The sequence below is a fragment of the Oncorhynchus kisutch genome, linkage group LG20 (assembly GCF_002021735.2).
Source record: "Oncorhynchus kisutch isolate 150728-3 linkage group LG20, Okis_V2, whole genome shotgun sequence".
Taxonomy (NCBI): domain Eukaryota; kingdom Metazoa; phylum Chordata; class Actinopteri; order Salmoniformes; family Salmonidae; genus Oncorhynchus; species Oncorhynchus kisutch.
In genome coordinates, this window is record NC_034193.2 from 18,496,610 (window position 1) to 18,509,100 (window position 12,491).

A 12,491-nucleotide genomic window follows, 5' to 3' on the forward strand; every position below is an offset into this window, starting at 1 on the left:
TCTTTTTATATCTTGCCCCTTTTTGTGGTTGTCGCTCTTTCTATGATTGCAACATGTTTGTTTGGGCAATTCACAGGGGCTCCTGTTGGACTAGATAGATTAGAGAAACCATAGAAGGCATTACGGTCTACTCCACAGCACTGGTTCATTTCAGTTTAAAGTGACTATGATGACCATGTCTCCAACTTGACAGGTGGGTTCTGTGGTGAGACATGGGAGCAAGGCCATTGGAAGAACTAGAAGGAAAACTTTGAGACTCATCAACAATAGTAACATGCAGTACATCCTTTGACAGAGGTGCCTTTAAAAAAGAACTGATCGAAGATGCTGTGCTGTGTCAAAACTTCAGTCAGATTCCCAACAACAACAACACACCCGAGACCCATGCAGGCACAGATCTAGAGTTCCCACCAATTCCCAGGTTTCCCACCTCTACTCTGCACACGCTTTCTCTCTCTCTCTCACTCTCTCTCCCTCAAACACATCCCTGTCAAATTAGCAGTGGTTCACATGGCTGGGGGAGAGAAGGGAAGAAGGGAGAAGAAGCCTGGTGCGGAGCTCCAGTGAGAGACAGAGGAGGGACTGATGGAAAGGCTTCCCAGAATTCTCTGGTCTTGTTGTGTACTTCCCTCTGCAGGGTACAGGAGACGGGTAATGGCTTTAGCAGGGCCAGGTACACAAAGCTCCTGTGGCCACAGACCGGAGCTGGACAAACTTTACTGTTGACATCTGGAATTTCTTTCCTCCCTTCACTTTTTTTTCTCTGCTCCTCTCACCTCCTTATTTTGATTGAGGGGTGACTCACTGGTGTTCCAGCTCGTACTGTATCCATCATCGTAAAGGCGTCAGTGTGCAAAATGTTTTTTTGTTGCCTGTCCCATGGTCGTGTACTGTACTGTATGGCTTTATCATGTCCCATTGTATGTTTGACTGTGGAGAACATATTACAGCTGACTGTGTGAAACTCCTTCATGTCAATCCACCATAACAGGTTCCTCTGTATACATGTGACTGTTATGGATGCTCTCATCATATAGAGAACTACTTTGACCATTTCTATGGCTCTCATCCAATTTTCAGATTCAAATGTCTTTCCCAAATCAAATCTAATCAAATGTTATGCGAACAGTGCTGCTGTACTTGTTCCAGCTTCTGTAATACCTAGAGGGAAAACGTTGAGACTCATCAACAACAGTAACATGCAGTACATCCTTCAAGAGAGGTGCCTTTAAAAAAAAGAACTGATCGAAGATGCTGTACTGTGTTAACTTCAGTCAGATTCCCATGCCTTTGAACAACAACACAACATGGCTACTATATCAATGTACAGGATTATTGGCCTATCGGACACTCTAAAAAGAAAAGGTTCCTGGAGGATGGTGAATGCCTCTATAAAGTCTTTGGGTGTATTTGCAGTGTGATTATTGTGTGCTCTGTGTAATTACTTTGTATTTTCCAATACTAACTGAATGGTGAATGAATGTATTTACAGTCAATCAATTACAGTCAATAAGCTTAGCATTTAACACCATAGTACCCTCCAAACTCGTCATTAAAGCTTGAGACCCTGGGTCTCGACCCCGTCCTGTGCAACTGGGTCCTGGACTTTCTGACGGGACGCCCCCAGGTGGTGAGGGTAGGAAACATCTCTACCCCACTGATCCTCAACACTGGGGCCCCACAAGGGTGCGTTCTCAGCCCTCTCCTGTACTCCCTGTTCACCCATGACTGCGTGGCCATGCACGCCTCCAACTCAATCATCAAGTTTGCAGACGACACATGTATTTACAGTCAATCAATTAATCAATACAGCGTGATTATTGTGTGTTCTGTGTAATTCCTTTGTATTTTCCAATACTCACGGAATGGTGAATGTCTGTCATTTTGTCTTCTTTCGTATGTGAGAAGATACATTTTTTCTTAGGGGAAGGAAAACGTTTATTTTACATCCTGTATATTTGAACAAAATTCAACTCCAGTTTTAAATTGCAAGGATTAACCTAGCTATATTACAGGAAAATACTTGTAATTATATCAAGATGCAGACTGCCCAAATAAGCTCTCTTTATTGAGAACTCTAATAGGCTAATTTGGGTTGACATGGAAGAATAACTTAATTCTCCATTTGGAGCATCATATTATCTGAGCCACAATGTGGGACTGCAGAATCCCATAACGTCCCATACAAAGAAATATGGGGTCAGATAAAAGAGGGACATCTTCACCTTTCCTGACAAGATCTGCTTCGTTATGGAACAACCATAAATGCAAATTAGATGGAAAGTGTCACGTGTTGACGCTGGAGAGACGAAGCAGGTACGGGGAGTAAAACATTTAATAAAGACGGACAAGGAACGAGACAGGAACAGCGTCAGCAAATGAATAATACAGACAGAAGACAATCAATGCAGCAGCGAGAACAGAGCAGAGAACTGACAAATATAGGGGAGGAAATGAAAGCATCAACGTTATTGGTCTCACCTGGACTCACTTATCACCTATAAGTGAGTCCAGGTGAGTCCAATAACGCTGATGCGCGTGACGAGGGAAGGCAGGTGTGCGTGATGGATGGCAGGAGTGCGTGATGCAGGGCAACCTGGCGCCCTCAAGCGCCAGGGGGAGGGAAGAGTGGGAGCCGATGTGACAGAAAGGTCTGGAAAGAGTGGGATAGGTTTTGTTTTAGTCTCGATACTAATACATTTCACTTCTGCTTTTAGTGTCAACTTGAATTTGTGTGTGGCTGTGGAAGACTGATCCCTTCATGATGTATGCAAGTGGCTGAGTACCAATGATCTCCATGATTCCATCCCATCAAGGTCCACAATCTGTCTGAAGAATGCCAACTCTATTCAATTGTCCACATAGCAACAAACATACTTTCTCTGTGTCCAGACTACTCACATATCTTGGCCTCTATCACCAGCATGAAACACATTTTCTAATTAAATGTGGACTTAATGGGTGTGGGAAAACAAAGAGATGTTTCAGCGCCTATCGGTCACACATCTACCGAAACCACAGAGAGCTTTTAAGCGCCAACTTAGATGAGAATTGCCCTCATGATGAATTTGACTGGAACTGATCCCATTGAAGATGGCTTGAATGATGTAAAGAGTCTGCCAGAGACTGAACATGTTCAAGCCACAGACATCAACACTGAGCAGCTAATTGAAGTCCTCAAAAAGAATATCTGTTTATTATTTTTGAAAATCAGGGAAGAACACTGCATCCCAGCTACAGTACAGATTAGCATTGTACAGTGATGCCCTCAGGTTCCACCTTACAAATAAGCAAATAAATGTGGATGAAAATGACAATCTCAGGGACTTGCTTAAAAACTCTGCAGTATTTGAGGAATGCATTAGATGGTGGATGCTGGAGCATTACTGTGTGGGTGAATTGGGCACGGTCAGGCCCAATGAAGTACCCCTGAGCAACAAAGAAGGTAATAATACAAGGTCATTTCAATACATCCCATTGGTCCGCATACTGCAAAAAATAACAAGTAATGTTAAGGTCTGTGCCACCTTGAATCAAGACCAAAAGCCACATGAATTTCCGATAGACTTTACTGACAGTGAATTGTTCAAACCAAATCCCACCCTAAGAAAGCAGAGCCTCCGTCTGCAGTTCTATCACAGGAGGTTGGTGGCACCTTAATTGGGGAGAATGGGTTTGTGATAATGACTGGAGCGGAACCAGTGGAATGGTATCAAATACATCAAACACATGGTTTCCATGGTTTCCAGGTGTTTGATGTCATTCCATTGGCTCCGTTCCGGGCCATTATTATGAGCCGTCCTCCCTTCACCAGCCTCCACTGAGTTCTATGTAGATGAATTTGAAGTTGAAAAAACAAAAGCTTCCGAGGCACAATCAAAACAATCTCAGCAAATATTCTCTCCTCACATGAGCAAAACTTTTCCTCTGGTCGCATTTGTTTCCTCTGCTTGACTACCACAGGGGGGACATTTACTAAAAAATCACTGAAGAGGAATTCACCATGCGTTACAAAGACAACTACAAGTACCATATGCAGGCTGCGGAAGAAAATCCAGACAATGCATCGATGTGTGGCATCAAAAAAAGCCTGTTGCTTCTCTTCGCTGAATCGTGTGCCTTCTCCAATTACCTATCTGTTTCCACCAGACGTATTGCATGACCTTCATGAGGGCATCATACCAACAGTGCTCAGACTAGTGCTGCAACGACTGGTTCAAGAGAAGCAAATGACACTTGCCCAGATTAACTATTTTATGGCAAACAAGATGTGTCTTCTAAACCTGTGCCACTATCCGAGTGAGCCCTATCTGGAAGTGCATCAGAAAGATTTACACTTCCATTTATTCCCCTAAATGATTGGTAGCCAAATACGAAATGGCAGTGCTTGGGATCTCTACCTCCTGCTTCGAGAGATATCCGACATCATCTTGGCTCCAATTTTAGAAAGTTCCTGGATCCCATATCTGCCAGAAAAAAAATCACTGAATTTAAAGCTCTCTTCCAGAAGTTGTTTCCAGGGAAGACAATCCCAAAGATACACTACCTTGTCCACTACCCTAGCCTGCTACTTGCCTATGGACCTTTGATCCACCAGTCCACCATGTGTTGTGGAAGCAAAACACCAATATTTCATGAGACTCTCAGCAGTTGTGTGAAACTTCTAAAATATAAGAAGACCCCGACAAAAAGACATCAGCTTAGACAATGCTTGGAGGAAACCAACAACGGCTGCCTTGGCAACACAACAAGACACCGTGCGGACACGAGACGTCCCACTGCATCCAGATTCGGAGAAGCCATCAGAGCAAAAACTGTCACCAAGACAAAGTCCATTACAGTGAGCAACGAGTAGTACAACGTAGGACACTATCTGGTCATCAACACTCATTCAGAAGACATACCTGTGTTCATGGAAGTGTGTGGAATATACCGTTTCCTTGGTGCTTGTGGGTTAAAGTACTACTACTAGCCTGTTTAAACAGCCATCACCACGCATACATGGTTCAACACAGTTAACAATGGATTGCTATAAGGCCTGGTGAGGAGATGGATTTCCATTCAGCTAGATGGATACAGGGACCCAGACGGAAGAGTGTCCTTTCTACTCCGCCACTGGATTACAGTTAGTGAAAATGTATTGATTTATTAACTTATTGATATGCACTGACCAGAACACTGACAGCAAATTGATGGAGAGACATTGATGTCATTGGACCGAAGAATGGTGGAGCAACTCATTCCAATAACCCAAAGATCGACTCAACTTCACAAAATGAATGCTCTTTTTGTTTCTTTCTGAGCCTGAAAGCACAAAAGTAACTGTATCATTGTTAGTTCACAGCTGCAGCAAACAGCCCAGCAAAATGGCACACCAATTGACCTTCAGCATGACATATCAACTGGCCAGCAACAGGTCACATCAATCAGCCAAAGAGTCTGGCCACCTGTGTTTAGACTTCCAGGATTTCCAGCCGTATTCAAATTCAAACGGGGAGGAGAATATTGCGATGATCACCATCGCCCTACTGTGCACTCGAAGTGGAGGTCTCGGATTGCGCAGGTGTTCGAACTTCATGTGTACCTACACTTGGTGAGTATAGTTATGTAGTACACCGATCATAGCTTAATGTTAATGATGTAAGTTCCTCCATCATAAATCCTAGTGCTTTTTGTGTGAGTACTGTTCTCCATACAGTTGTCATAATCACTGCAGCTGATTGCATAGCACATACTCAACCTTATACTTGATGATAATCAACGCCATCAATCAATGTCATTTGTATTACAAATAGAATTGCTCGTCTAAATGTAACGTTGTATGTTTCTCGTTTGCTTTATTAGGTAACCCGCTACCCGGTAATACATGGATGTGTGCACAGCACTCATTCAAAAGTACCCCTCGTTGAGAGACCAGACAGGGAAGTGATATGTAAGAATTCTTCCGTTATTCTACTCATATTAATTGACACTAATAAACTATTTACACCATTGTGCCTACCCAGAACATAATGTGCTGGCTTGCATATTTTCGTCTCACATTGTTAAAGCATCACATTTCCAGGAGCATAACAAGACCGTCTTCAGTCTGCTCCTCTGATCTCAGTCCCCATAATCCATCACGGCATTATAAAGAAGAAATACAAAAAAAGAACGGCAGCCGCTTGCTCACGTTGCACAAGTACAGGAAATGCAGAAGAGGTTTGGGAGGTAAGGGGAAAAAAAATAAGCCCAAATTACACCAAATATTAAGACCCGATTTTAAATCGCCATGGTAAGCGCTTACAAATAATTACCCACATTCAGTGTGTCTAAGTCAAACCGCTGATCCCGGATCAGTTTTTAAGATCATAAATACCATTGTATGGACAGGTGGGGACCTGGCCCTATATCAGCACTCTGAGATGCTTTGTGAATACTGCACTTTTAGAATTTTTTTATGGACTTTGATCGTGTTTGACGCTGTATGTAAAGAATATTTGATCCATATTTATATTTGATTTTCAGACTCAGACTGAGGATCCCTTCAGTCAGAAGTTACATGTTGAAAAGATGCAGGAGAAGTGCCAAAACAAGAGATGGAACATACGTTCCCTACAAGACCACATTGAAAAGACTGAGAGAGAACTTTTTTATAAAACAACAAGGCATCAAGGCCATCTTAAAACAGTACCCAGCACTCTGTTTCGTCGGCCATTGTAAGCAGACAAAAAGTCTGATAGAAAGAAATGGTAAAAAGCACAACTAATGTAACATAGCCAAGTAATGTCATCTGAATCCAAGAGATATTGATGATGCATTAGAAACAAATTGACTTTCAGATTTTATGCGAGATGAGAAGCAAATTCGGTATGGATGTGGACTGAAACATTCTGTCCGGATATGGCACAATGGCCGACCAAATCAGTGCAGAAATGGAGAGGAGGGGTGTGGCCGTGGAGTTGATGAATCTCTACACGACGGCACTTCTCTCACAAACGGAGGAAGGCTCCCTAAGGATATTTTCTTAACGTTACTGCATGTACCCTTAACAGAATGGAGCCATTCTAAATGTATTTATTCTTATCCAGCCTTTGTATTGCACTCCCATTTAAGGTCGGAAGGTCACTGCAGCCACTTTGCTCCTCCCCTACCTTTTCAAAGAAGATCCGAGTGGGCTGTACGTCACAGACAGGGTATTATTTCCCAGCAGACAAAGAAATGAATGCAAATATAGTAGTACTGTGTAAGGTGTGCTGTGCTCAGTTGTTAACTTACTGTTTGAAATATGACATGAGTAACCTTCATTTAAAAAATGCGTACTTCTTCAGTGTGTTAAGTTCCCATTTACCTACCATAAGAATAGAGATCCATTTGCGGATGAGAGCCACATCCAACTCTTCCTGGATGGAGAGGAGCGACTCACTGAAGAGCAGGAGGACATCTCCACGGGTTTGGGAGTGGCAATGGGGGTCCGTTTCCTTTTTAATACTGAGTATGCAGCATCAGGGAAAAGCACTATGCTGTTCATTCAGAAATGGTGTTCTGGGAATTGATGTGGGGGGGGGGTAAATTAACAACAAATGTTGTACTAATGGCAAACTTTTTGCTGTAGAGCGGGATAAGGGAGACTAGAGATTTCTGTGATGTCTGCAAATTAGATTTCTGGGACTTTTAAAGTCAAAATGAATTTGTGACTTTACAAGATCACCACTCAATGTTATTTGTATTATTATTGTTGATAGTATTATTATTATTCATAACAGAATACATGGGACATAAAATGTTCCTGTAGGAACCTTGACACCCTAAAAGGTTATTTGAGGAAACTTTTTAAAAGGTTCCTCAGGGAAAAGGTTCCTGGAAGCACCTTTACGGGTTCCGCCGGTGTTGCACTCTGAGGAACCCCTAAAGGTACCATTTATTTTTAGAGTGTAGGCTATCATGTCTCTGTGTAAGGGAGGATGTACGGCCAGAGTTGGTCATGACAGATAGAAGAACAAGAGGCACAGAGCCAGTCTTAGAATCAAGATAGAGAGAAAGAATTGAGTGAGAGAGAGAGCTTTTAGAGAGAGACAATTGACAGAATTGAGAGGGGGAGAGAGGGAATTGAGAGAGAGTGTGAGTGAGTGAGTGAGTGAGTGAGTGAGTGAGTGAGTGAGTGAGTGAGTGATGACAGGAGTGAGTGATGACAGGAGTGAGTGATGACAGAAATGAGTGATGACAGAAATGAGAGAGAGAGAGAGCAAATTTAGAAAATTGAAAGACAATTGAGAGATGAAACAATCCAATGCATACAGTATATGGCGCCGGAGGAGCTGGCTGCCGTTTTACGGACTCCTAACCAATTGTGTTATTGTGTGTGTGTTTTTTCATGTTATTTGTAACTTATTTTGTACATAATGTTTCTGCCACCTTCTCTTATTACCAAAAAGAGCTTCTGGATATCATCTATATTTTTAGAATCTGTCTATTTACCGCCACAAACCAATGCTGGCACTAAGACCACATTCAGTGGGCTGTATAAAGCCATAAGAAAACAGGAAAACTCTCACCCAGAGGCGGTGCTCCTAGTGGGCAGGGATTTTAATCCAGGGAAATTTAAATTCCTTTTACCTCATTTCTACCAGCATGTTAAATGTGCAACCAGAGGAAAACAAACTCTAGACCACCTTTACTCCACACACAGAGACAGGTACAAAGCTCTCCCTCTCCCTCAATTTGGCCAATCTTACCATAAATCTATCCTCCTGATTCCTGCTTACAAGCAAAAACTAAAGCAGGAAGCACCAGTGACTCTCAATACAGAAATGGTCAGATGACGCAGATGCTAAGCTACAGAACTCTTTTGCTAGCACAGACTGTAATATGTTCCGGGATTCTTACGATGGCAGAGTACACCACATCAGTCACTGGCTTCATCAATAAGTGCATCAATGATGTCGTCCCCACAGTGAACATACGTACATACCCCAACCAGAAGCCATGAATTACAGGCAACATCCGCACTGAGCTAAAGGGTAGAGCTGCCGCTTCAAGGAGCGGGACTCTAACCCGGACGCTTATAAGAAATCCTGCTATGCCCTCTGACGAACCATCAAACAGACAACGCATCAATACAGGACTAAGATTGAATCGAACTACGCCAGCTCCAACATTCATAGGATGTGGCAGGGCTTGCAAACTATTACAGACTACAAAGGGAAGCACAGCCGTGAGCTGCCCAGTGACACGAGCCTACCAGACGAGCAAAATTACTTCTCTGCGCGCTTCGAGGTAAGCAACACTGAAGCATGCATGAGAGCATCAGCTGTTCCGAACGACTTTGTGATCAAGCTCTCTGATGTGAGTAAGACCTTTAAACAGGTCAACATTCACAAGGCCGCAGGGCCAGACGGATTACCAGGACGTGTACTCCAATCACACACTGACTAACTGACAAGTGTCTTCACTTACATTTTCAACCTGTCCCTGACTGAGTCTGTAATACCAACATGTTTCAAGCAGACCACCATAGTCCCTGTGCCCAAGAACACTAACGTAACCTGCCTAAATGACAACTGATCCGTAGCACTCACGTCTGTAGCCATTAATTGTTTTGAAAGGCTCGTCATGGCTTACACCAAAACCATATTCCCAGAAACCCTAGACCCACTCCAATTTGCAAACCGCCCCAACAGATCCACAGATGATGCAATCTCTATTGCACTCCACACACACCTAGACAAAAGGAACACCTACGAGAGAATGCTATTCATTGATTACAGCTCAGCATTCAACACCATGATGCCCTCAAAGCTCATCACTAGGCTAAGGACACTGGGACATAACACCTCTGTCTGCAACTGGATCCTAGGCTTTCTGACTGGCCACCCCCAAGTGGTAAGGTTAGGTAACAACACATCTGCCACACTGATCCTCAATGTGGGGGGCCCTCGGGGGTGCGTGCTCAGTCCCCTCCTGTACTCCATGTTCATCCATGACTGCATGGTAAGGAACGACTTCAACACCATCATTAAGTTTGCCGACGACACAACAGTGGTAGGCCTGATCACCGACAACGATGAGACAGCCTATAGCGAGGAGGTCAGAGACCTGGTCGTGTGGTGTCAGGACAACAACCTCTCCCTCAACGTGATCAAGACAAAGGAGATGATTGTGGAATACCGGAAAAGGAGGACCAAGCACGCCCCCAAGCACGCCCCTACATCCCATCGACGGGGATGTAGTGGAGCAGGTTGAGAGCTTCAAGTTCCTTGGTGTCCTCATCACCAACAAACTAACATGGTCCAAAAACACCAAGCCAGTCATGGAGAGGGCACGACAAAGCCTATTCCCCCACAGGAAACTGAAAAGATTTGGCATGGGTCCTCAGATCCTCGAAAATTTCTACAGCTGCACCATCGAAAGCATCCTGACTCTATACCAGGCGGTGTCAGAGGAAGGCACTAAAAATGGTCAAATACTCCAGCCTCCCTAGTCATAGACTGTTCTCTCTGATACCGCACGGCAAACGGTACGGTACCGGAGCGCCAAGTCTAGGTACAAGGGGCTTCTTAACAGCTTCTACTCCCAAGCCATAAGACTCCTGAACATCTAATCAAATGGCTACCTGGACTATTTACATTTTCCCACCCACTCTTTTACGCCGCTGCTACTCTGTTTATAATCTATGCATAGTCACTTTACCTCTACCTACATGTACATATTACTTCGAATAACCAGTGCCCCCCGCACATTGATTCTGTACCGGTACCCCCTGTATATAGCCTCCACATTGATTCTGTACCGGTACCCCCTGTATATAGCCTCCACATTGATTCTGTACTGGTACCCCCTGTATATAGCCTCCACATTGATTCTGTACCGGTACCCCCTGTATATAGCCTCCACATTGATTCTGTACCGGTACCCCCTGTATATAGCCTCCACATTGATTCTGTACCGGTACCCCCTGTATATAGCCTCCACATTGATTCTGTACCGGTACCCCCTGTATATAGCCTCCACATTGACTCTGTACCGGTACCCCCTGTATATAGCCTCCACATTGATTCTGTACCGGTACCCCCTGTATATAGCCTCCACATTGACTCTGTACCGGTACCCCCTGTATATAGCCTCCACATTGATTCTGTACCGGTACCCCCTGTATATAGCCTCCACATTGATTCTGTACCGGTACCCCCTGTATATAGCCTCCACATTGATTCTGTACCGGTACCCCCTGTATATAGCCTCCACATTGATTCTGTACCGTACCCCCTGTATATAGCCTCCACATTGATTCTGTACCGGTACTCCCTGTATATAGCCTCCACATTGATTCTGTACCGGTACCCCCTGTATATAGCCTCCACATTGACTCTGTACCGGTACCCCCTGTATATAGCCTCCACATTGATTCTGTACCGGTACCCCCTGTATATAGCCTCCACATTGACTCTGTACCGGTACCCCTGTATATAGCCTCCACATTGACTCTGTACCGGTACCCCCTGTATATAGCCTCCACATTGATTCTGTACCGGTACCCCCTGTATATAGCCTCCACATTGACTCTGTACCGGTACCCCCTGTATATAGCCTCCACATTGACTCTGTACCTGTACCCCCTGTATATAGCCTCCACATTGACTCTGTACCGGTACCCCCTGTATATAGCCTCCACATTGACTCTGTACCGGTACCCCCTGTATATAGCCTCCACATTGACTCTGTACCGGTACCCCCTGTATATAGCCTCCACATTGATTCTGTACCGGTACCCCCTGTATATAGCCTCCACATTGACTCTGTACCGGTACCCCCTGTATATAGCCTCCACATTGACTCTGTACCGGTACCACCTGTATATAGCCTCCACATTGACTCTGTACCGGTACCCCCTGTATATAGCCTCCACATTGACTCTGTACCGGTACCCCCTGTATATAGCCTTGCTACTGTTATTTTATTGCTGCTCTTTAATTATTTGTTATATTTCTATTTTTCTTATTTTTTTCATTTTTTCCCTTGTCTTTTTTTTTAACGTTACACTTGTTTTTCTTAAAACTACATTGCTGGTTAAGGGGCTTGTAATTAAGCATTTCACTGTATTCGGTGCATGTGACAAATATGTATCAGAATTTTGTATTTGACACATGCAGTATTTTCAAACAGAAAATCACCTAGAGGCACGCAACAACCTAACATCCAATCAGGTAGAAGAAATGCATATAACGTACAGTAATCACCTTCCCTTCAGCGTCAAACACCTTCTGGACGTAAAGGACCTAAAGAAGGACACTATCTCCACCTGAACTAGAGATGAGAAAGCTTTTTTCCCCCCTGTCTCAGTAGATTGAAAAACTAGACCACTAAAGTGAATCACTGACTGTCTGTACAGAGCAGGAGACACACAGACCCAAGTCCACAGAGACACCAACAGGATGCCGCAGCTCTGACACAGCGGCCCCTTTACACAGCACTCAGATGTGGAGATATAAAATAAAAATATGGCATGTTCTGCT